The 22906-nt window shown below is 46.3% G+C and overlaps 1 protein-coding gene and 1 pseudogene across 4 annotated transcripts in view; one reads left to right on the plus strand and one right to left on the minus strand.

Annotated features, from left to right (window-relative positions):
* The window catches only part of DAPK2 (death associated protein kinase 2), a 135010-nt gene that overhangs the window by 28472 nt on the left and 83632 nt on the right, over window positions 1-22906 (plus strand). The gene's annotated exons all lie outside the window — the stretch shown is intronic.
* On the minus strand, window positions 1378-3541 carry LOC136333890 (ferritin light chain, oocyte isoform-like; annotated as a pseudogene).

Raw genomic sequence — 22906 nt, forward strand, 5'->3', positions numbered from 1 at the left:
TGATTTTTGTATATAACCTGACTGGGGATTGAACCTGCAACGCTGACTGAGCTACCCGGCCAGGGCCTTGAAAAGATTTCTTTTTTTTCTTTTTTTAAAGCTGGAAACAGGAAGAGACAGTCAGACAGACTCCCGCATGCGCCTGACCGGGATCCACCCGGCACACCCACCAGGGGCGACGCTCTGTCCACCAGGGGGCGATGCTCTGCCCATCCTGGGCGTTGCCATGTTGCGACCAGAGCCACTCTAGCGCCTGAGGCAGAGGCCACAGAGCCATCCCCAGCGCCCGGGCCATCTTTGCTCCAATGGAGCCTTGGCTGCGGCAGGGGAAGAGAGAGACAGAGAGGAAAGCGCGGCGGAGGGGTGGAGAAGCAAATGGGCACTTCTCCTGTGTGCCCTGGCCGGGAATCGAACCCGGGTCCTCCGCACGCTAGGCTGACGCTCTACCGCTGAGCCAACCGGCCAGGGCCAATTTCTTCAAGATTTTATAAAACATCTTAGATCCAACTAACTCTGCAGAGTTTCCAAAGTTTGGGGTTATGAAATTCTTTTTGATGTCTCATCTGAGCTCTGACATAGGATGCTCCTGGGGTCCACACATGTCTCTGAGAAAATGTGAGCTCCCTGCAGGTGAGGAAGCACTGTAGACCCTGGCTAGGTTGGCCTGGCTCCACAGTACACCACCTTTTCACAAGCCCTCCAGTTCCTCATGCTGCTACCTTCTAGGAAGGTCGGTGGCTGGGCCATGCCATCTCTTTGGGCAGCTGAACCGCTCCTCTCCAATACACAGCCAAGAATTTGTCCTTCAGGCTCAGATTCAAACCAGGAAATGAATACTAGCTTTACTATTAAGTACCTGTGTGACCTTGAGCATGTTACTTCATCTCTCTGAGCCTTGGTTTTTCTTATCTGTGAAGTAGAAATCATACCACCTACTTTATCAGGCCAGTATTTAAACTTAGCTTACTCTTGACTCTAGAGGATTGAATGAGATTATGACTGAGACATGCAGCACAGTGGTTGTCATCCTGGAGAGTATATCTGAGTCACAGAAGCAGTTTAAAATAAACACACACAGACATACAGACCAGGGTTCAGATTTAGAAGGTTTGGGGTATAGAATGTACAACTGGATCCAAGGTCATTTCTTCAAAATGGTACTTGAGATACATAGTAGGCTCTTAGAGATATTGGTTTATCTTTCTTCCTTAATAACAAGTCTCTGTCTGGTTATGTTATTATTTTTTTATAATGCAAAACAGATTTAGTTGTATGTATAGCAATGAGCATTATTCTGTCAAATGGAGGTCAAGATTTTTAATTAGCTGACTTTTAGACCTACTATAATGGGCAAACTTGCTGTGTTGCCTTCAGATGTTAAGTCTTTGTACTTGACACTTCAGCAGGCTTTTTAAATGTGCCTTCCCGCTGGGCCCATTTTTCTAATTTTTTTTTATGATATACAAGCTGGTGAACCAGATAGCCTGTGTTCCTCTTTAGTTTCTCCAGGTGCTTTCCTGTGAAGCGTTAAGGGTTTCACTTTTGCAGAAGCCAAGGCCTTCTGATCTTGCTTGTGAACATGTTTTTCAGCTGCAGAGCAGATTCTAAGCTTGTCTGCCAGTTCCTCAGTTACCTATATCAGGCCTCTTAATCACTGGAAGGCAGATTTTGCCCTAATGTTTTCTTAGATATCTTAGGAAATGCTTTGCATGTCCCTGTTCACCTCAGCTTGGTCTTCAAAGGATGCAGCAAAAAGAGAGGCTTCCATGTCTTCATTGTAATAACTGGCCATTGGTAAATAAGCATCACTGACCTGCGGCTCATAAGATGCCACTTTACTAATAGCAACCCTACACTCTTCAGAGAGGAGGCTCTGGACTGGAATGCCATCTCAGCATTAGAGAAATCCAGGCATAAAATATGCTACCCAGGCTCTTCTGTTATCTTTACTTCTTTCCCTTTGCTCACACTAGACCCCCTGCTGGGATTTTTCTCAAGTCCACTCCCACTCTTCCATGGTGTCTACCACACTCAACCTTCCTTTCTTGCTAAAACTATCCTCTTTTCCCTTCTCCCCAGGCTCCTACCAGTGCCCTCCCCCATAGAGCTGAGCTGAGCTGAGCTGAGTTGGTCTTTGCACAGGGATGGCCCCTGATTGGAACAGGAATGGTCACATGACTCAATAGTGATGGACTCATTGGCTAGCTGGTATCCTATGAGATGGCCCGGCTGAAAAAGCCCTGCCCACTAGAAGCAGTGGTAATTAGCTCAGACAGCTTCTCTCTGAGACTTGATGCAGAATGTGAAGAGGAAATGGAGCCGCCACTGAAGACACAGAGATTCCATAAGCTGATTCCTTGATGGCCTCTAGGTTCACTTCCCATTCTTCCAGAGGATGCTTCAACCAATAGTGCTACCGGGCGAGGGCTTCACTTCCCACATTCTTGTTGGTATCCTTTCAGTGACTGCCTTCCCCTTGAAGAGCCTGGGAGCTCACTTTTCCTGTTTTATCTTCATCTCACCCATCCATGGATCCTCCAGTTCCACAGGTGCTCAGGTTTTGCTTCCTCCCAGAGGTTGCCCTGATTGCTGCAGCTCTGTTGACTGCAGGCAGGGTTGGGCGCACTTGTTCTATGCCCCACAGTATGTTGTGGGTTTTCTTTTTCTTTTTTCTTCTTTCCCAAGTGAGAGGAGGGGAGATGGAAGACAGACTTTCTCATGTGACTGAACCCGAATCCACCTGTCAACTCCCTTCTGGGGCCAATGCTATCTTTAGTGCCTAAGGCAGAGGTTCTGCCTCAGTGCCTGGGACCAATGCGTTAGAACCAGTTGAGCCATGGTTGCAGGAGGGGGATGGATGGAGAAACAGATGGACACTTCTCCTGTGTGCCCTGACTGGGAATCGAACCCAGGACATCCACATGCCAGGCCAATGCTCTAACCCTGAACCAACTGACCAGGGCCTGTTGTAGGTTTTCTAGTTGTCATTATTTGCCTTTGAGTCTCCTCCCACCCTCTTCCACACTACCCCTGAAAAAACTACTGTAGAGAAGCTCTCAGTCCAGTGAGTTTTCTGATCACAGGATCTGGAGGTCATTCTCTTTTATTTCCCGGTGCCTTACACAGTGATAGGCATATAGTAGGTGCACAATAAATGTTTGAATGAGTTCTGGTTTCACTTGGCTTCTATTCTGGGGTCTCTATTCTGGCTTTGCACTTGGACCTTAGTCTGGTTTCTCCTTTCTGGTCCTCAGTTCTAAAATTTCATAAGTCTATGAAATACCTGTCAAGCATGTCTTAGGTAGGAGATGCTATGATGGGCACTAGGGTGGGGAGGGAAGTGGATGAAAAGATAAAGTTTCTATTTTGAGGAGCTTACAGAGAGATGGCAGAGGTGAATGAGCAAACAAATTAACATATACAGAAACAACCCATGAGAGTATCAAGCTCAGCAGCAGTTCAATAGCAGTCAGAACACAGTGCAGCGGAAAAATATCCAGAGAATACATGTGATACCAGTTCAAAACCTGGCTACCTCCATGGTGGCACAGCTGGAGAAAATTTTGGGAGGTGGGAGCTAAGTGAGGCACTGAAGGTTGGGTGGAATTTGGATAGGCTGAGCAGGGAGCGTTGGCATTCCAGGTATAGATGAACTAAGCCACCTAAACAGACAAGATAATGCAAGGTATGTTTTGGTGGGTGGGTCCCCAGAAGCTGGATAACAGGACAGGCAGGGAAGCAGTGAATAAGCCCCGAGTAGCAAGCAGAGGATGGATAGACATCTAAGCCAGCCATTAAAGTTTTAATAATATTGGCCACAGGGGTAGGGGGGAATGGTAGAGAGGAAGGCTATGGAATGATTTAATTGTGCTTTTTTTTTTTACTTACATTGAAAACGTTTAATGTATATTTCATATGTTATATAGAACAAATAGCTATTTAAATATTTCATGCTCAGGAGTTTGGACTTCATACTGGTTTTGAGCCGGAAGAAAGGTTAATGGGATTGGATGGAGAAAAGGGCATGGAAGGTGGGCCAGGGAGTGAATCGCTGTAGGGAATGGGAGTTGATGAGGACCTGGAAGCATCACAAAGGAGAGATGAAGCCTGTCACTGCCTTCATGCAGGAAAAAAGGACTCAGTGAACCCTTGCTGAAGGATTAGTAAGTTAGGATGACAGCAGCTAAAAGGGAAGGGAAAGAGGTGGTGAGGATTCCATACTGGTACCTACAATGAGTCTCCCTTCTCTTTTGACAGAAAAATTCTGGCAGAGGTACCAAAGGATTTGGAAAGAGTCACTTGTCATCACACCACTAGAATTTAGACTGGAGGGCCCCACAATACTGTCTATCTAACCCCTTCAATGCACTGTGAGCTCTTTCGAGGCATTTAAAAATGTTAAGTAGTCTGCTCTTCACAGAAGTATTCACCATGCACAAGTTCTCCTTTTGGGGCGTTCAAAAAAATGACTTGTCTTTTAAAATGTCTACTCTTTAGGGAACTTTGTTGGGTGAAATGAAGTATATTTGCATGTATTATATTGCAAGCCTTCATTCTAGCTAATGCTGGCCTTTGGAAACTCTTCCTAAATAAGAGCTTCCAAAAATAAGTCTGGGGAAACCTTGCCTAATGCTTGGAAGGAAAAGACCATTAACTGAGAACAGAACTGAAACTATTTAAATGTTAATAGTTGCAGATGCTCATTTAGGAATAACAGTGTTGTACATACTCTTTTCTCTCTAAAAGACTTCCCATAGCCAGCACCTAGAGAATTGCCAAGACTCTTGGTGATATTAACCAGCATTTGGATGGTTACTCTTGTAAAACTATATGTACTCTGTGCACACAGCTGTATGTCTCTAATGCATTTACTTTCCCTGTTTGTTGTCACCTAGGTTTCCTCTTCGCAGGGTAAGTGCTTCCAAGGCCAAGGCCAATGTCTAAGCCATGTCTCCTCTATATTCGGTCTAATACAGCGTCAGGAATAAGTGGCTGGCAGATTACACTGAAGGTTGTGGCTTAGTTCCATTATTTTGTCCATTCTACCTGTCCAAACATATCTTTCAATATTTCCAAACCTTTCTCCCCTGTACCTGCTGTCCACATCTTTTAGTGAGACTTTCTTTTCCTTCTTCTGAGCACCTTTCTCATCTCCCTTCCTGTTTTTCACTAATTCTACCCAGCCCTCAAGTCCAGCGAAAACACCTCCTTTCCCTTTGAAGCCTCCCCATGAGTACCACCCCAGCCATCTTTCCAGCTTCAGGCACCCATAGCTCTTAGAGTCTGTGTCTCATACATAATTCTTCTGAAGCAGCAGGTTTTCTAGAGGTTCATTCTGTATTCCAAGCCAGGCTGCCAGACCCTTGAGGGCAGGGGCCAAGCTTTATCTTCCTTAGTGTTTTCACCACCTCTAGCATAGGGCACGATGCACAGTAGGCATTCAGCAACACAGGGGCCAGTGTATGTGCTCAGCCAGCTGAGCCTTGAGGCCTTGGGTTTGGGTCTACAAGCCCAGGAGCCAGTAGAAGTGCAGCAGCACCATTTTCATCTCGGTTCTGCTCACACGACCTTCTTTGTTTCCTTACCTGGAGGGGGCAGGGCAGGGGAACTGGCTAAGTGTGCAGAGCTGTCTGACATCTCAGCAGCTGTACAGAATGCTCACTTATTCTCCCTCTCATGTACCAGAATCTCTCACATCACAGCTTCTTCCTGCACTGGGTGAGGCTAGTGACTTCTGTCTTCTTCCTGCTTCCCCAGGAAGTGGCGGAGCCTGGCTCTGCGAACCCAAGTGGAATATCTAGTTCCAGGGAGAGAAGGTGTGGACAGGGCCTGATCACAAATGAGGAGATCAAGAGAAGTCCTATTGCCATTGAATTTCCAGATCAGGGTTGCGGCTCTTCTTGGGACTGAGGAGCAGAAAGACTCATCTATGGCATCTGAGTCATCAGCCATGGACTTGGAGTAAAGAACTTGATTCAAGTCCCAATATGTTGTGTGGCCTTAGGTAAGACACTTTTCTTCTCATGGCCATGCAACACTTTGGTGGTGCAAGTGGGACCTGAATGCAGGTCTCCCTCCTCTTTCTGTCTGCTCTTTCTCTGCTCCTCCACAGACACTGCGGGCATTGGGTATCACACCAAGTTCCCTCTTTTCCCTTTCGACTGTTCCTGTTAGTACCTGAGGTGCTCTTAGGAATAGGGGCTTTCCTCCAGAGTTCTGCTGTCAGAGATCTATCCCAAACCATAATTCTCCCATATTTTCTTTCTAGAGATACTTTCCTTTAGGTCTTGGATTTCTTTGGGGCTCCCCCATGGGTCTGCCTTTTATTTATTTATTTATTTATTTATTTATTTATTTATTTATTTATTTTTTACAGAGACAGAGCGAGAGTCAGAGAGAGGGATAGATAGGGACAGACAGACAGGAACGGAGAGATGAGAAGCATCAATTATCAGTTTTTTGTTGGGGCACTTTAGTTGTTCATTGATTGCTTTCTCATATGTGCCTTAACCATGGGCCTTCAGCAGACCGAGTAACCCCTTGCTCGAGCCAGTGACCTTGGGTCCAAGCTGGTGAGCTTTTGCTCAAACCAGATGAGCCTGCGCTCAAGCTGGCGACGTCAGGGTCTCGAACCTGGGTCCTCCACATCCCAGTTCGACACTCTATCCACTGTGCCACCGCCTGGTCAGGCGAGTCTGCCTCTTTTGACACCTGCAAAGAGATTCTTCCCAGAAGAGTTGGGCAAAGTAGCACTGCTTTGGTGAAGCAAGTGGTACCTTCCTGTAGCTGGGCTCAATAAAAATCTGTCACACAAATACATGAATAAAGGAATGAATTCCAGTAAGAAACATGATAATAGATGATGCCACGGTACGACCTCAATCATCACTGTAAGAGACCAGGCCAGTCTTGAAAGTAACCACCTCAGATCAGCACTTGCCCAGTTTAAATCAGGCTGGGTTCTGTGGGTTCTGTGCCCACTGCTGTCTCAGCTGCTTCTCCGTGTTGATGCATCCGATGATACCGTGCAATGAGCAGGTGCTGGCGTGGGAGTGCAGGAATCCCGGCTTGGTTTCTGGAGCTACATGTGCTTAGGCAAGTCCTTCCCTGCACAGGGCCTCAGTTTCCCCTTCTCTTATTATCTAAAAGCCTTCCACCACTTGCCTCCTGGACTTTATGGTTACGTGAGGCATCCTTGCTGGGCCAGAGCAAACCTGTTCAGCCAGGGCCAGCGTCACTCACCTGGCAGTGTGGCCGTGGCACAGTAAAGCCTCTGGTGCCGCTGAGACTGCTGCTGCTGACATTAGGCAGGGACGCTTAGCACCAAAAGTTGTGTTCAGGGCCTGTTTTAGCAACACTGCTAGTAAATATTGACTTGCTGGCATGAAAATGGAAAGCAGAGATGACTGCATTAGCTCACTCCAAGGGTAGAAGTTCACCCAGACCTGATAAGACAAGATATAGTTATGCAATGTGTAGGTGTGTCACCAACAAATAAGGTGTTTAGGGGTGGGGAGAGTGGAACACAGGACAAGGAGGCTTCACAGGCAGTCCATGGCTGCTGTCCTGTCGGCTTGGCTGGCCGCTTCTACTTCTGTTTGTTTTTAAACACCTTGAGGCATAGAGAAAAGTGACTGGAAGGAAATATGTCAAAGCATTTACTGTGACATTCTCTAGAAATGGTGAAATTTCACTAATTTGATTGTTTTCATATGCTTTTTCTATTTTCCACATTGCCTTCAATGATCACATATTATTACATACTTTTGTAACCAGAAAAGGGCAATGCATTAGAAATAAAATATTTTTCTTTGGAGGGTCTGCACCTCCAGAATCTTCCAAGTCCCTCAGCTCATTGTGTTTTGTCTACTGGACATTGTATTATATATTAACATAGCTGTCAAGAGAAAAGTCCATGTGAGAGAAGTTATTCTAAATAAACCCTGATCCATGTGTGTTTACTTAATGATTTGTACACATGAAAGCAGAATGTGGTGGAAAACATTCCAATCGCTTGAGATTTCAGGATTTTTTTTCTAAGTAAATAAACACTTACTGCTTTGAGTGCTTTCTGTTTGCTTTCTGTTTGCCATCCCTGCACTCCACAGTGTTCAGGCCCGGCGTGGCCCAGAACTGGGCAGGTCTGAGAACAGGGAACTTTGATAAGTGGTTACATGTGAGCCGAAGCGAGGCAGAGCCAGGTATGGAGGAGGGACTCGACCTTAGAATTTGTAGCATGGGGGTGGGGGTGCCATTATACTAATAATTACCACTGATTAACCCTTTGAGTAGTACAAATGTTCGTGTACATCCTTGGGCCTCCTGACCATCCAGAGTATGATCGTACAAAAATTTTTATTTTAAAAATGTGTAAGGCAACATTAAAAAAAAGGGCAAATGTATGTTTTCCTTGTTTCCATAAATTGGTTATCAAACAAACATGATTTTAAGTTAATAAAACTAACTAATTTCATTTTTTGAAAAATAACTCACTCCCAGGGGTCAGCGAGCATGAAAATAACTCACTACTTAAAAGGTTAAGCACCAACCATCTACCAGGTGCCTTCCATATATTTTTACAAATATTTAGAAAACTTTGTGTGGTGTTTCTCTCTCTCTCTCTCTTTTTAAACAAGAGACAGAGACAGAGAGAGAGAGGAAGGGAGAGAGATGAGAAGCATCAACTCATAGTTGTGGCACTTGAGTTGCTCACTGATTGTTTCTCATATGTGCCTTACTGGGGGGCTCCAGCTGAGCCATTGACCCCTTGCTCAAGCCAGCGGCCTTTGGGCTCAAGCCAGCAACCATGGAATCATGTCGATTCATGTTGACGTTCCCAAGCTCAAGTCAGCGAGGCTGTGCTCAAGCTGGTGAGCCCACACTTAAGCTGTTTACCTTGGGGTTTTGAACCTGGGTCCTCAGTTTCCCAGGTCAACGCTCTATCTACTGCACCACTATCAGTCAGGATGTGTGGTGTTTTTCACATACTGGTAGACCAATCTGCCAGAAATTTTGTGCCAGTTCATGAAAGAGTTAACCACCTTGATGTTGTATGAAGATTATAGACTCAATAATCTTAGTCGAACTTGCTTACGCTCAGGGTGATTTCTGCCTCAGTGGTTCCCACGTGTAAAAAGGTTGAAAACCACTGCCCATGGTTCTCATGGCCCCTCTGGGCCTGCTGAGTCACCCCAGAAGAACAAAAACACCCAGTCTGGGTTCATGTTTAATACATTAGGATCCTATCTGCAGCTACTCATACATTCCCCCACTTACGGCTGCCCGTTCCCCCAAAGACCCTCAGTCCTGGCTGGAGGCTGCACGTACCTTGTTAGCTCAGGCTCCCTTAGGAGGGTTCTGTTCTCTAGGGCAAAACCCTAAATCACATGAGAGGTAGCCTGGTGTGGTGGAAAAGTAAATGCTCTGCAGCCAGGCAGGCACGGGTTTGCACCCAGGGTCTGCTGCTGATTGACTTGGGAGCTTTGGAGAGGTGACTCACTGGTCCTGGTTTCCTAATCCCTAAAAGGCGGCTAAAACAGGTGAGCATTCTCTGAGGACCCTTCATGTTCGGACTGCTTATGCTATGGGGAGGCCTATTGTTGGGGAGCAGGAAATTGGAGCAGGGGGTTGTTGCATCAAGGCCTGTGGGTGATTGTTCTATAGGCCTTTGTACCTGGTTCATTAAAACAACAGTCGGGGAGTCTCATGGTTGTTTAGCTCTTTAGCTAGATTAGCAGAGCTGATTTGTGAGTCTGCGGCAGCAATCGCCTCTTTGGGCTCACAGGTCCAGTCCTCAGAGCTCTGGGAGCCAGCCGCGAGCCTCCCTTCCTCGCCTGCCTCCCCTGGAGCTTTCTCTACCTGCAGACTGTAACTGGAGAATAATGCTGTGCTTGCCCCCATCGCAGAGGAAGGCCTGCCTTCTGAGAATGAATGAATGCCTCGGAGTTGGATTTCAGCTAAAGTTGGTTTCTACTTATTTTGTTTTCTTAGGAGAAAAGATGTTTGTTTTTGAAAGAGAGGAGCTGAATTGCGGTGTGTGGTGTTTAAAAACAACAACAACTTTTTTTGGCCCAAGCAGCTGAGCTGATTGAAGCCCAGCAGTACCCATTATGGAAATGCCTTATCTTGTGGTTCTCCAGAGTTGCGGCTAGAATATTTCTGGTTTCTTGGCAGAGCCATATAGTATTTTGAAATTTGATGGAGCAGGTGTCAGAGTTACCATGGAAAGGGGCGGTGGCATCTGTACACTTCTTCTGGTCCGAGTTTGTGTTCCTCTGGGGCGCACGCCGCTGTACATGCCTTTTCTTTTTTCACATAATAATGATAACCATAATAATTACCTACATCTGTATGAACTTTACAGTTTGTAAAGCACATTCATGGACATGATCTCATTCAATTCTCATGGGGGTATTTCTAGACAGGCACAGGGCTATTAACTGTCTTTTTACAGAAAACTGAGGCTGGAGAGGTTAAGTGACTTGGTCACACAGCCAGGAAGAGGCAGTATCAGAAGTTAAGCCAAGGGTTTCTGACTCCAGACCAGGAAAGGCAGGGACACCCAGTAAGATGTGGACATGTCCATGTCCTGGAATGCAGGCTCTCTGGGCATAGCCATTGCCAGACTTCCCTGTGACTGTCCTGAGCCCAGTAGGACCAACCTCAGTAGAAAACGGGACAACCTTTGAGGTGCAGTTTGGGGTTTTGCATGGGGCTTTGCCTCTAAAGCCTTCTGTGGTTGCTGTTTGGTCTTTACTATAATTGCCCTGTGAGACAGCAGGGTAGGTCGATGCTATTGGCCCCATTTTACAGATGAGAAAACTAATGTTTCAAGAGGTTGTGTGACTCACTCAACGTCGTTTATTCATTATTCACATAACAACTATTTATTGGGTGCCTATTGGATGTACATAGGGGACTGAAGTCACAGGTAGAGACTGGGGAAGGAGGGACTTGAAGGCAAGAAGAGGGAACATAGTAGGTACTTCTCAACTCTGCTGAGTCAGAGCCCTTGAGGACAGCCCCTGGTCGTGAGTCTCTATGTAGCTACCATAGCAATGAAAACATGGTGGGCGAAGGTCCAAGTTTTAGAAAAACTTTGTTATTCATGTAAATAATGCTGATGATAATTGCTACCATTTATTGCCCTCCTATTGTATAGCAAATCATAGGCAAGGCATTTTACATGTGCTGTTCCTAATTGCCATAGTAACTCACGTGGTAGTGATTATTTACCCCACTTTACAGATGAGAAAACTGAGTCTCAGAGAGGCCAAATCACTGATATCCCGAGTCACTCTGGGATTAAATTCCAGCCTGTTTGATTCCAAAGCCAGAACACTTTCCGCGGACCTATCCCGCTTCTCTGTGATAGTGGACTCTGAGAAACCTGCTGGAGCAGGGGGGTCCAGCTACTTTTGCTGAGCTCATGGATAAAGAGGGTCAGGTGTAGAGGCGGCTGTGGTGAGTGGACAGGACTTCAGCTCTGAACAGAGAATCTTTTTTTTTTCCCCTAAAGTGAGAAGCAGGGAGGCAGAGAGACTCCCGCATGTGCCCAACTGGGATCCACCTGGCATGCCCACTAGAAGGCGATGCTCTGCCCATCTGGGGCGTTGCTCTGTTGCAACTGGAGCCATTCCAGCACCTGAGGTGGAGGCCATGGAGCCATCCTCAGTGCCCGGGCCAACTTTGCTCCAATGGAGCCTTGGCTGCAGGAGGGGAAGAGAAAGATAGAAAGAAAGAAGAGGGGGAGGGGTGGAGAAGCAGATGGGCACTTCTACTGGTGCCCTGGCTGGGATTTGAACCTGGGACTTCCACACACTGGGCTGATACTCTACCACTGAGCAACCAGCCAGGGTCGAGAATCTTTTTTTTTTTAAGCAAGAGACAGAGACAGAGAGACAGACAGAGACAGGAAAGGAGAGAGATGAGAAGCATCAAGTCGTAGCTGCATCACTTTAGTTGTTCATTGATTGCTTCTCATACATGCCTTGACTGGGAGGACTCCAGCTGAGCCAGTGTCCCCTTGCTCAAGCCAGTGACCTTGGGCTTCAAGCCATTGCCTGATGAGAAAGCAGGGTGGGTTCCTATCCATGGCTCCTGTATCTAGCTGGCCTGAAGTTCTCAGGAGCCAGAGGCTATATCCTCTTGGATACTCCTCTGAGGGGGGGGGTTCCACTACCATAGGCCTTGTGACCCTGGTTACACAAAGATGAATGACACCTTCTCTCAGAACTCCTGAAAAACCAACTCCTGAAAGCCTGCTTTCCCATCTCCTTCTCTGCCGTGTTAGTGTCCTGGGGCTGCCATAACAAATTACCACAAACTGAGTAGTTTGAAACAATAGACATTCATTTCCTCATAGTTGTGGAGCCCAGAAGTCTGAAATCAAGGTGTTGGTGCCTGACCTGTGCTGGTACAGTGGTTAAAGCGTTGACCTGGAATGCTGAGGTTGCTGGTTCAAAACCCCTGGCTTGCCTGGTCAAGGCACATATGGGAGTTGATGCTTCCTGCTCCTCCCTCCTTCTCTCTCTCTCTCTCTCTCTCTCTCTCTCTCTCTCCCCCTCCACCCTCTCTAAAATGAATAAATAACTTTAAAAAAAGGCAATGGTAGGGTGGGTTCCTTCTGGAGGCTGTGAGGGAGAACGGCTCCATGCCACTCACCCAGCTTCTGGTGGCTGTGGCAATCCTTGGCATTCCTTGGCTGGCAGAAACATCCTTCCAGTCTCTGCATCTGTCATCACATCGCCTTCTCCCCTGTGTGCCTCTGTGTGTCCTCCTCTTCTGTCTGATTTCCCTCTGCCTCACTCTTAAACGCCTGTCATTGGGTTTAGGGCCCACTCAGGTAGTCCACGACTTTTTTTATCTTGAGATGCTTAAATTACATACATCCTCAAAGCCTCTTTTCCCAAATAATAAGATCACCTTCACAGGTATGGGGTTAGGACATAGTCATATCTTTGGGGGGGTACTATTTAACCTACTACATCTGCCACTCCGCTTTCCTCCTGGGACCTTTGGGGTCTGCAGGCTGGGCCCTGTGCGAACACACCTGCCTCTTCTTTCCTAGCAGCCCCTTAAGCCTTATGGTCAAGTGGGTCTTGCCGCCCCCCCCCCCCAGACTAGCAATGGGAGGTTCTCATATGAAGAGCTCATAGAGCCCTGGGGTTAGCTACTTGTAAACTTCAGAGTGATAGTTCCCACTTGGAACATGCTGTCCTTGTCCCACATGGTATAGGCAGGAGAGAGGGTGTCCTTTAATGGCAAGTCCCCATGGGTCAGCCAGGCTATCTCCTGCCTGACTACAGCTGGCACAGGCCCCTGACTATGTAGTACTCTCTCTTGTTGCTTCACCCTGACTTCCCACCCTGCAGGGATCTGCCCTGCTCCTCTGGCCAGAGCTCCCCATCCTTCCTTGCCTGCCTTCTCTTACTCTATGCCTCTTGCTGCTTTGGTAATTTCTCTCTCTTCCCTCAACTGTGTCATGCCATGTTTATTTACTAGTATTAACTTTTTTTTTTGCAGGAGCAGGTCTGTTTATTCAATTAGATGTAAGCTCCCCCAAGGTCCTTGCATGTGGTCTTTGATAAATACCTGTTGGTGCCCCACTGGCTGCTCACCTGGCAGAGGAAAGTATTTGTAGACTCCTGGTCTCGTCTAAGACCTGTTGGGACGATCACACAATGTTCTACCTGAGACCTTTGAGAGTATCTAATAGTCTAACACTGGTCTTCCAGAAGAAAAAAATAAAGACCCAGGAAGTGGATGACTTGTTCCTAAATTATCAAGTGACTTTGAACAAGTCACCCACTTTCTGGGTTCCCATTTCCTCCTCTGGGAAACCAACACAATGGACTGCCAGATACTTTCTGTCAAACAAACTCAGAGCTAAATGATAAAGATTTATTCAAGGGTCTTAGAGTTTGCAAATTATGAAAACAAGTAGGCAAAAACCCAGAAGTGTCTAGAGAAAGAAAAGAGTTCTTGTAGTGCAAAGTGCATTCTTGAGCATAATCAATCCTGCACTCTTAGCCCTAGGATTGGTCCAGGGTGGTTGTCAGTCAGATATCAGGCAGTCTGGATGATAGATGTCAGATGGTCTGGATATGTGAGTCCTTGGGGGGGGGGGGTAATCAGAGGGTTTTCTGGAGGTCTGATGTCTGATGTAAAGCCAGGCATTCACAAAGGATTGGAAAGTTCAAAAAGTTTAATTTCTCAGGCACATTAGAACAAGAGCAGAGACTTTTCCTCATGCCTCAACCTTCATAATGTCAATAATTTTAGCAGCTTGGCTGAAGCGACTCCATTTTATTTATTCCCTATCTTCATTCTCTTCTCATCTCAGAGCTTCTTTGCCAGTTGAGCATGTCTGATAATGGCAGGGCGTGGCCCAACCTGAAGGTTCTCCCTGTGCCCCAGGGAGGTCAGAGCTGCCCACTTCTTCACTTCTGCCTGCAGAACTGCTGCCTCCTCAGGTAGTATTCTTAAAAAACAAACTGCAGGGTGGACCCCACTTTTCCCTGTTAGCAGTCTAAGGGACAACCCCACTTCCTGAAGGTCAGGTTCTCTGTGGTGGGGGAAGGCCATCCATCATGGAGGCTAGTTAAAGAAAAATGAAGTGAATAAACACTTGATCCAAGCTGCTGCAAAGGACTCAGGCAGTCGAACCTCCCAGCCCAGAACCCTAGCCGGAAGGTGTTTTTGTCCGGTGAAGCCACCAGCCACACCCAAAGGTTGAGGATTTGCAAAGTGAAATGACTAATTAGTCCTGAAGTGGAGATTTCTATCTGCTCACAATGGCATCATGATTTATTTATGTGAGGCTGAACACTTGCAGGGACTGGGCCCCTGTTTTTTGTGGCTTCGATGTGCTGGAAAGCCAACTGTATTTTTCCAGAATGGATAATTTCTCAAATCTAGCTTGCTTTCCTTGTGGCAGCCAGGAAACCTGTAACTCTGGTCACTTAATAGCACCCTTCCTCCTGGGTCTGCAGTCATTTTAGAAGAAATGCATTCCTATCTGGGCCTCAGCTCTTTCTCTGGCAATGCCCGGGGGTGGGGTGGGGTGGATTTGGGCTCCATGGTATCTCAGTGCCTTCTAACCCTCAGATTCTTTACTTTTAAATTCTTGCTCCTTCCCCCAGCCAGCCCTTCTGTTTTCTTAAGGTATTTGCTTCCATAGGACTTCTGCAAGGTAATCAGAGATACCTCAGCTGCTTGGAAGCCTCGCGCCTGGTTTCACTTTTCTGCCCAATTACTAAGCCTTAAAAGCCACCTATTGTCGTTTAAGCTGTTAGTTTCTGGCCTAAGATTACACAGATTCACCTAATGTCTTCTGACTTGTGGCTCCCAGCCTAAAATCTCTGTAATGTAAAACAAGGTGCCAGCCCTTAAGATGAGTTAGTTAGGCAGGCATCTCCAAATTCCCTCAGGAGGAGGGCCTGGGGACCTGTTTCACTTTACAGGACATTTGCAACATTACTGTGACTGTTTCCTGCACTCGAGCTGTGGAAGGAGTTGGGCCCTTTAGAGTGTGGTTGCCACCTTGTGGATGGTCTGGGGGCTGGGGTAGCAGGGACCAGATTGTTAGGGGCTGTGTCATGGTTTTGCTTTTGTGCTATTGTTCTTTTCTGTCTGCCTGACCTTATGATCACACCAAAGATACCATTTATATCCCATTTCTCCCAATTACATCCCAGTATAAACATTTTCCTCTGTCATTTCCTTGCTAAATGTATTTATTGGCCATGTGACGTTCCAGATTGAATTTTTTAACTTGATCATGTTTAACTTTTATAGTTGAAAAAGAAAACTAGTTAATAAAAAAAAAGCAAATAGTACATTTAATAGTTTCTTTCCCTGCCTTCCTGACCCTCTCTCAGCCCAATCCTCAGAAGTGACCATTGTTAGGTTTCTGTGTATCTTACTAGAAATTGTATATATGTATACAATCATATTGCATATTCTATATTTTTTAAAAATATACATAGATGGGAATGTACTATACATGTAGATGGGTTCAGAATGTTGTTCTATAATTTGATTTTTTAACCTTGTGCATTTTTCCAGATCAGTGTGTATGTGTGAATGATGTACTTTTTCTAAATTTTTATTTATTGATTTTTTTTTAGAGAGAGAAAGGAAGGTAGAGAGAGAAACTTCAATTTATTGTTTTACTTATTCATAATTGAGTCTTGTATGTGACCTGACTGAGGATTGAACCCGCAACCTTAGTATATCAGGACAACGCTCCAACCAACTGAGCTACTCAGTCAGGTCCTGAGATGTTCTTTTTAACAGCCGCATAGCCTACCTATTATAGATGGACCATAATGAACTTAATCAGTGCCCTTGTTGATAGACATTTATAGGTTGTTACCATATGAGCATCCTTGTACATACATTTGCTTACTTCATTTACTCACCTTCTATCTGCCAAGTATGGTTCTAGACGCTGAGGATTCTGCAGTAAATAAGACAAAGTTTTGTGCACTGCTCGTACCAGTACAATTGACAGATCCGTTCTGGAGAGTGGAATTGTTGGCAGATAGAGGTATCTATCGCACTTATTGAATGCATCTAAGCCATGTAGAATATTTTATTGAGTGTTTGATCAATCAGCGGCTATCTGAAACTTTCTCCCCTCCTCTTCCTCTGGTCATATTATGGTCACCCTCGCCCCAGGCTGCCTATGGTTAAAGGGCCATTTACTGAGGCTTCAGGAAGGTCAGTGCAGCAGTGATGGGTGGTGACAGTAATATGTATTTGCTGACACTTTTAAGGTTCCTAGGGTACTGCTTTGCTGTGTGTCCTCACAACTCTGTGGGAAAGTCAGAGTGGCTGGTTTGTACTTTACAGAAGGAACTAGGACCCAGAGAGGTAAAGTTAGTTAACTAAGGTTGGAGAAGGGACTCCTAGCTCCCCACGAAACTGGCTGGGGGCAAGGCAGCGATGAGGATACAGGGAGAGGGACTCAGCTTCCTGGGACTTCTTCAAGGGGTGCTCAGAGTTTCTGCCACTTAAAGCATTTTACAACCAGAAGACAAGTTCTTTTTTCCTTTCACTTACTGTGTGAAGATAGGGTTCTAAGGACTTGTATTTCGTGAATTCATTAGAGCTGCTCTGTGAAGTGTGGTGGCCACCGGCCACGTGTGACTTAAAAAAATTAATTTTAATTTTATTTTTTAATATTCATTTTGAGAGAGAGAGAGAGAGAGAGAAAGGGGGGAGGAGTAGGATGGATCAACTCCCATGTATGCCTTGACCAGGCAAGCCTAGGGTTTTGAACCAGCGACCTCAGCATTCCAGGTCAACACTTTATCCACTGTGCCATCACAGGTCAAGCTACATGTGACTTTTTAAATTTAAATGTAAAGTAATTAAAATTAAATAAAATTGCAAATAAGTTTCTCAGCCATAGGAGCCGCATTTTAAGTGCTCAGTAGCCACATGTGGCCAGCGGCTCTGCAGTGGACAGTGTGTTTGCAGAACACTTCCGTCACACGCAGTGCTGACTTCGTGTTCCTAAGGCTGTAGCCTTGTTATCTCCTAAACACTTGGATGTTTGTGGGAGGAATTTTTGAGATCATCTTCACTTTCTAACTTTATAAGTAGGGAAAAGGAGGCTCACAGACGGGAGGTGACTAGCTGCATGTCACCATGCAACTGAGGGTTCAAAGTGGCAATTAGAGCCAGTTCTCTTGTGTATCCTCCACCCCAACTTGCCTCATTTAGCCTGAGGGCCCCACTGTGCGTGGCTATATCTGTTACCTTGCCCTGACCGCTTGCTGAACCTAAGGACCCAGATCCGACGCCCTTTGCTACATGGCTGTGGATCTGCCTTCTTGCTGTGTCCCTAAGACCCAGAGAACACAGTGTGAAACAACCACCTCTGCATGGCAATGCTGTGCCCTGTAGGTTCCCTCAGCACTGTAGGCCAGCCCTTGAACCCTTTTCTGATGGGGTCAGGACACGCAACCATAGATTATAAACAAGGTACGGGAAGCTGGGCTGCCGCTCCACCCCACCCCATCCCACCCGGTGTCCGCAGACTGGGACAGGTGCAGAAGAGTGAGGGGATGTGGAGCTTGGACTGGATAAAACCGGAGATGCCAGCAGACTGATCCAATGTTTTCAAAGGTGGGGGCGGGTATGCAAATGAGAGATCAAAATCTCCTGTAGGGACTTAGAGTAATTAAAGTGGAATCTGAAAATCAAGATGATTGAGGAGGCAGATGGAGCTTCTGCCTGTAGTTGTCCTTTTTTTTTTTTTTTTTTTCCTCGCATTTTTCTGAAGCTGGAAACGGGGAGAGACAGTCAGACAGACTCCCGCATGCGCCCGACCGGGATCCACCCGGCACGCCCACCAGGGGCGACGCTCTGCCCACCAGGGGGCGATGCTCGGCCCATCCTGGGCGTCGCCATGTTGCGACCAGAGCCACTCTAGCGCCTGAGGCAGAGGCCACAGAGCCATCCCCAGCGCCCGGGCCATCTTTGCTCCAACGGAGCCTTGGCTGCAGGAGGGGAAGAGAGAGACAGAGAGGAAAGCGCGGCGGAAGGGTGGAGAAGCAAATGGGCGCTTCTCCTGTGTGCTCTGGCCGGGAATCGAACCCGGGTCTTCCGCACGCTAGGCCGACGCTCTACCGCTGAGCCAACCGGCCAGGGCTGTAGTTGTCCTTTGGGGTCAGGGAGGGAAATCACTGGTTTCAGACTGAGAGGCAATGTTGAAAGGGTCAGGAATGCCTTTCCCTCATGCCACTTAGATTTTATTTTCCACTCAACCTCTTTCTCTTGAGAACTGTAATTAGGAAAATTGGCAGAGAACTAATCAGTTGATAACTGTTGTTATTACTGCTACTACTCCTAGTCCTGCTACTCAGTTCTTTCGCCAGTAATAGTAGTAGTGCTAGTAGTAATAACAATACTACTGCTAGTAATAGTGATAGTCTTCAACTGCTTAGTATTCTCTGCCAGTTTTCCTAACTACAGTTTCAGCTGTAATAGTCACAGAAGCAACACTAATAGTAATGAACAGGAAGACCTGAGTTAAAATTTATATCCATAAGCAGTCTTTAGAGGTGGAAGGAACTATTCTTTCTGGTATCCGAGGATATTCCTCTTATGTGTTTACACTCGTGGTTCTCAAATGTTAGCGGACATTGGAATCACCTGAAGGGCTTGTTAAACAGTAGATGCTGGACTCCACCTCAGGAGTTTCTCATTTAGCATCTCTAACAAGCTCCCGGGAGATGCGGATGCTACTGGTCTGGAAAGCGTGCTGTGAGAAGCACTGGTTTATACTATCAGGTGCTGGAGAGAACTCAGCTTAAGTTTCAGTGGCACAGATTTAAACTTCTGAGCCCCAACCAACAAACCCTCCTACCCGTGCCCCAACCGTGCCAGCTGCCCAGGACAAGCCTCTGTACCACCTGGAAACCACTTTTGTCATTACTCACAATGGCTGTGTCTCAGATTCTCAGACCTAACCATCAGTAACTCTTGAGCTTCTCCAATGTCTGAGAGTGGGTGTGGTGGGTCACACTGATGAAGTGTAAAACACTGCCCTACCCTTAAGAAGATTAATCTAGTTTTGGGGTGGGGAAAAGACAAACACAGGGGGAAAATTATACAAAAAGATAAGTAAGTGTACTCAACTTTGAAAGCTGACACATTCAGAGGCGAGGATCCCTGGGGATTGGCATGGTTACGAGGAGCTGGAACTTGAACTTAAGCAGAGGTAGGATTTGAGTAGGCAGAAGGTATCTCAGGATAGGCAAACAGGGCTAGTGACAGTCTGGATGGAGGTGGGAATGAATGTATTGGGCTGTGCCTGCCGGGAAGCCAAAGTACAATTGAGCAAGTAGCATGGGGCCAGGTGATGAAATGGCCCTGGGGCCTGGCCAAAGCACTCAGGCTTGTTGGGAAGGAGAAAACAGGTCTTGGGCAGAGGAGAATGTGATGACATTAGTGTTTCAGGAAGATGGACGTGGGGGATGTGTGGGGTAAACCGGAGTGTGGGTGGAGGACTTCGGGCAAGAAAGCTGATCAGTACATGGTACTAAAGTTGTGTTATTTGTCCGTGAAAGTCTAGCTCAGGAGTTTGGCAAGTTTGAAGAGAGTCTAATCATTCCATTCAGAAAACATGTATCGAAGACCTGTTGTGTGTCTAACACTGTATTAGATGCCTGAGCGTACAAGGAGGGGTGATTATGGGCTCTGCTGACAACCTCACGGTCTAGTGAGGAGGAGGAAAATATAAAGATAGAATTTCAGTAAAATGTGCAAAATGCCACAGTGGTGGTGTGCACCAGAGGTGAAAACAGAGGAGGCCTCGTGTCCAGGACACAGAGAACATTGCAAAGGAAAGATCAGCAGTGATTGAATAAATCCTGGCTGACTTTCCTGTACTCCTTTTGATAAAGAGGTCTTATGTTTGCAGACTAATAAAGGGGGCCTGCCCCTTCCTCCCATTGACTGTAAGGCCCTTGGTGACTGCAGCCAGTGGCCTGTGTTGTGTGAATCCCCCTTGAGTTCATCCTGATTGGATAATTACAGTACTCTGCTGTACTGGTTGGGGGTGTCCATTCAACTGTTTATTCTTTTTCACTTGCTCGCCCTCCCTCTCTCCCTCCCTCTCTCCCTCCCTCCCTTTTTCCCTCCTATTAAAACAACACAGGAAATTATAAAAGGAAAGAGTTCACTCAACTATTCATCATCCTAGCACATTTTTGCATCTGTGTTCCGTGTTACTTTTTGGCCACATGTGTATATTTAAAACAAAACAAGAATGTAATCAAACTGCACATACCATGTGTGCATGTTCACCTAACATTACCTTATAACACGTGGAGCTCTGATTCATCATTTTAACGTTTGTGTAATCTTCCATTGCATCCGAAACAACTGATCGCCACTACAGCTTCTTAGAGGAGGATGTTTAGTTTGTTTCCAGTTTTTCCATGTCTGTGGCGCTGTGATCTTTTCTCTTGAGGTCTCCCCATAGGCCACGTTCCCAAAGAACCCTGCATTAGGACTCAGGTCATCTGATCTTAAGTTCCAGACCTAGTTAGCTATGTTCCCTTAACTCCCTGAGCCTTGACTTCCTGGTCTATGAAATGGTGATAATATTGACTGCACAGGATGTTGAGATATGACCCAGGGTCAGTATGTATAGAAGTGTTTCATGAAGGACACACACATTTAGGCATAAGTAAGCATTTTACGGTTTTTCTTTAATCTCTTTGAGATAATTCATATGCCATGCAATTCACCCATTTATAGTGTAAAATTCAATGGCTTTTTTTTTTTTTTTACAAATCAATGGCTTTTAGTATATTCATAGCATGTGTCATCACCGCAATCAATTTTAGAAGGTTTCATCACCCCCACAAGAAACTCCATACTCATCAAGTCACTCCTCTTTCCCCCCAATCTCTCTATCTCTAGGTAACCACTAATCTATCCATATTTTGGCTAACCAGTAATCTATTTTGGCCTGCATGGATTTGCCTGTACTGGTCATTTTATATAAATGGAATCATGCAACATATGGTATTTTATGACTGGCTTCTCTCACTTAGCATAAGGTTTAAAAGGCTCGTTCACATTGTAGTGTGTGTTTCTGTACTTCGTAATTGCTAAATGATATTTCATTGTATGGATATAGCACATTTTATTTATCTATGCATCAGTCAGATTTGATGCATAATGCTAAATGCCATCTATCAAACATTTGTTGTGTGTCACAAACTGTTTGATGTGTCAAAAGGTAGGACTCTTAGTCCCTTTTTCAGTAACAATCAAACTGCAGAAATTAGGTAACTGTTGGAGACTTCAGAGAGCCATCCCAATGAGTAATGAGGGATCCCAGTGCTGAGTAAGCACACGCCCTCCAGGAGGGGACCCGTGCCTTCTTCCCAGTGCCAACTTTCTCCAGGGCTCCAAGATCAGAGGAGGGGCTTCAGGAGGCAGAGAAGCCTTCCTGGAAGAGGGGGGCTTCCCACTGACCCGTCGAGGATGGACAGCTTTGGCTGAGTGAGGATGGTGGACATCTTGGGCAGTGTGCTCAGGGGACAGGTTGTCGTGGTAGGAGAGTAGAGGGAAGATTTGGGGCCGCTGAATCGGAGGGTCCAGACTTCAGGCTGAAGGGATCTTATACCTTCGTATCATTTTGTGGGTACATGGGAAAGGGTTGGGTGCTGACGAGCGTGATGGGCCTACCACTATCTTTTAGCTTCCCTTCATCCCTGAAGCTGATGGAGGATTTTCTGAGTGATCTTAGCCTCCTTGCATTTTCAGTGGCTTCCTGGGGCCAGGCTACCTGTGGGCGGGAGGGAAGAACAGTTTCTCCTCTTCTCTTGGCTACCTGCGAGATTGATGTAATCTGAACTTGGCTTCCTCCTCTCCCTGCTGCCAGGCTTTCCCCTTGTAGGCGCCAAGGCTGAGCTGTCTGAAACATGAGGCAGGGTGGAGAGGAAAGAGAACTGGGCTGCCTGTCAGGAGACCTGTCTGGTCTTGGATCTGTCTTTGCCTGGGAGATTGGGGGACTTGGATAAGTCCATTCCCTTTGCTGGGCCTGTTTTTCCATCTGTAAAGGTTTTCCAGGTTGTGTTGTGTACTGGGGGTCTCAGACAACCAGCCCTGGTTGGTTCTGCCCTCTTAGGGGGAATTTGTGGCTTCTCCTAAGAGTCCTTTCGGTGCTAGTGCTATGCATCCTTAGCTGGGGGGTGGCAGGGACTGACATACATCATGTAGACCATGATATAATATAATACAAGGAGAGGTGTTTTGGTGTCCTCTGATCACTGACCAGTCAGCCTGGAAGCCTGTGGCTCTGATTGCAAAGGCATATTTTCTGACTCTGGCCTGTTTTTGGTTAATTGGCAAAAGCTACATGTGGCATGATTCA

This window comes from Saccopteryx bilineata, chromosome 4 (assembly GCF_036850765.1).
Source record: "Saccopteryx bilineata isolate mSacBil1 chromosome 4, mSacBil1_pri_phased_curated, whole genome shotgun sequence".
Lineage (NCBI taxonomy): Eukaryota > Metazoa > Chordata > Mammalia > Chiroptera > Emballonuridae > Saccopteryx > Saccopteryx bilineata.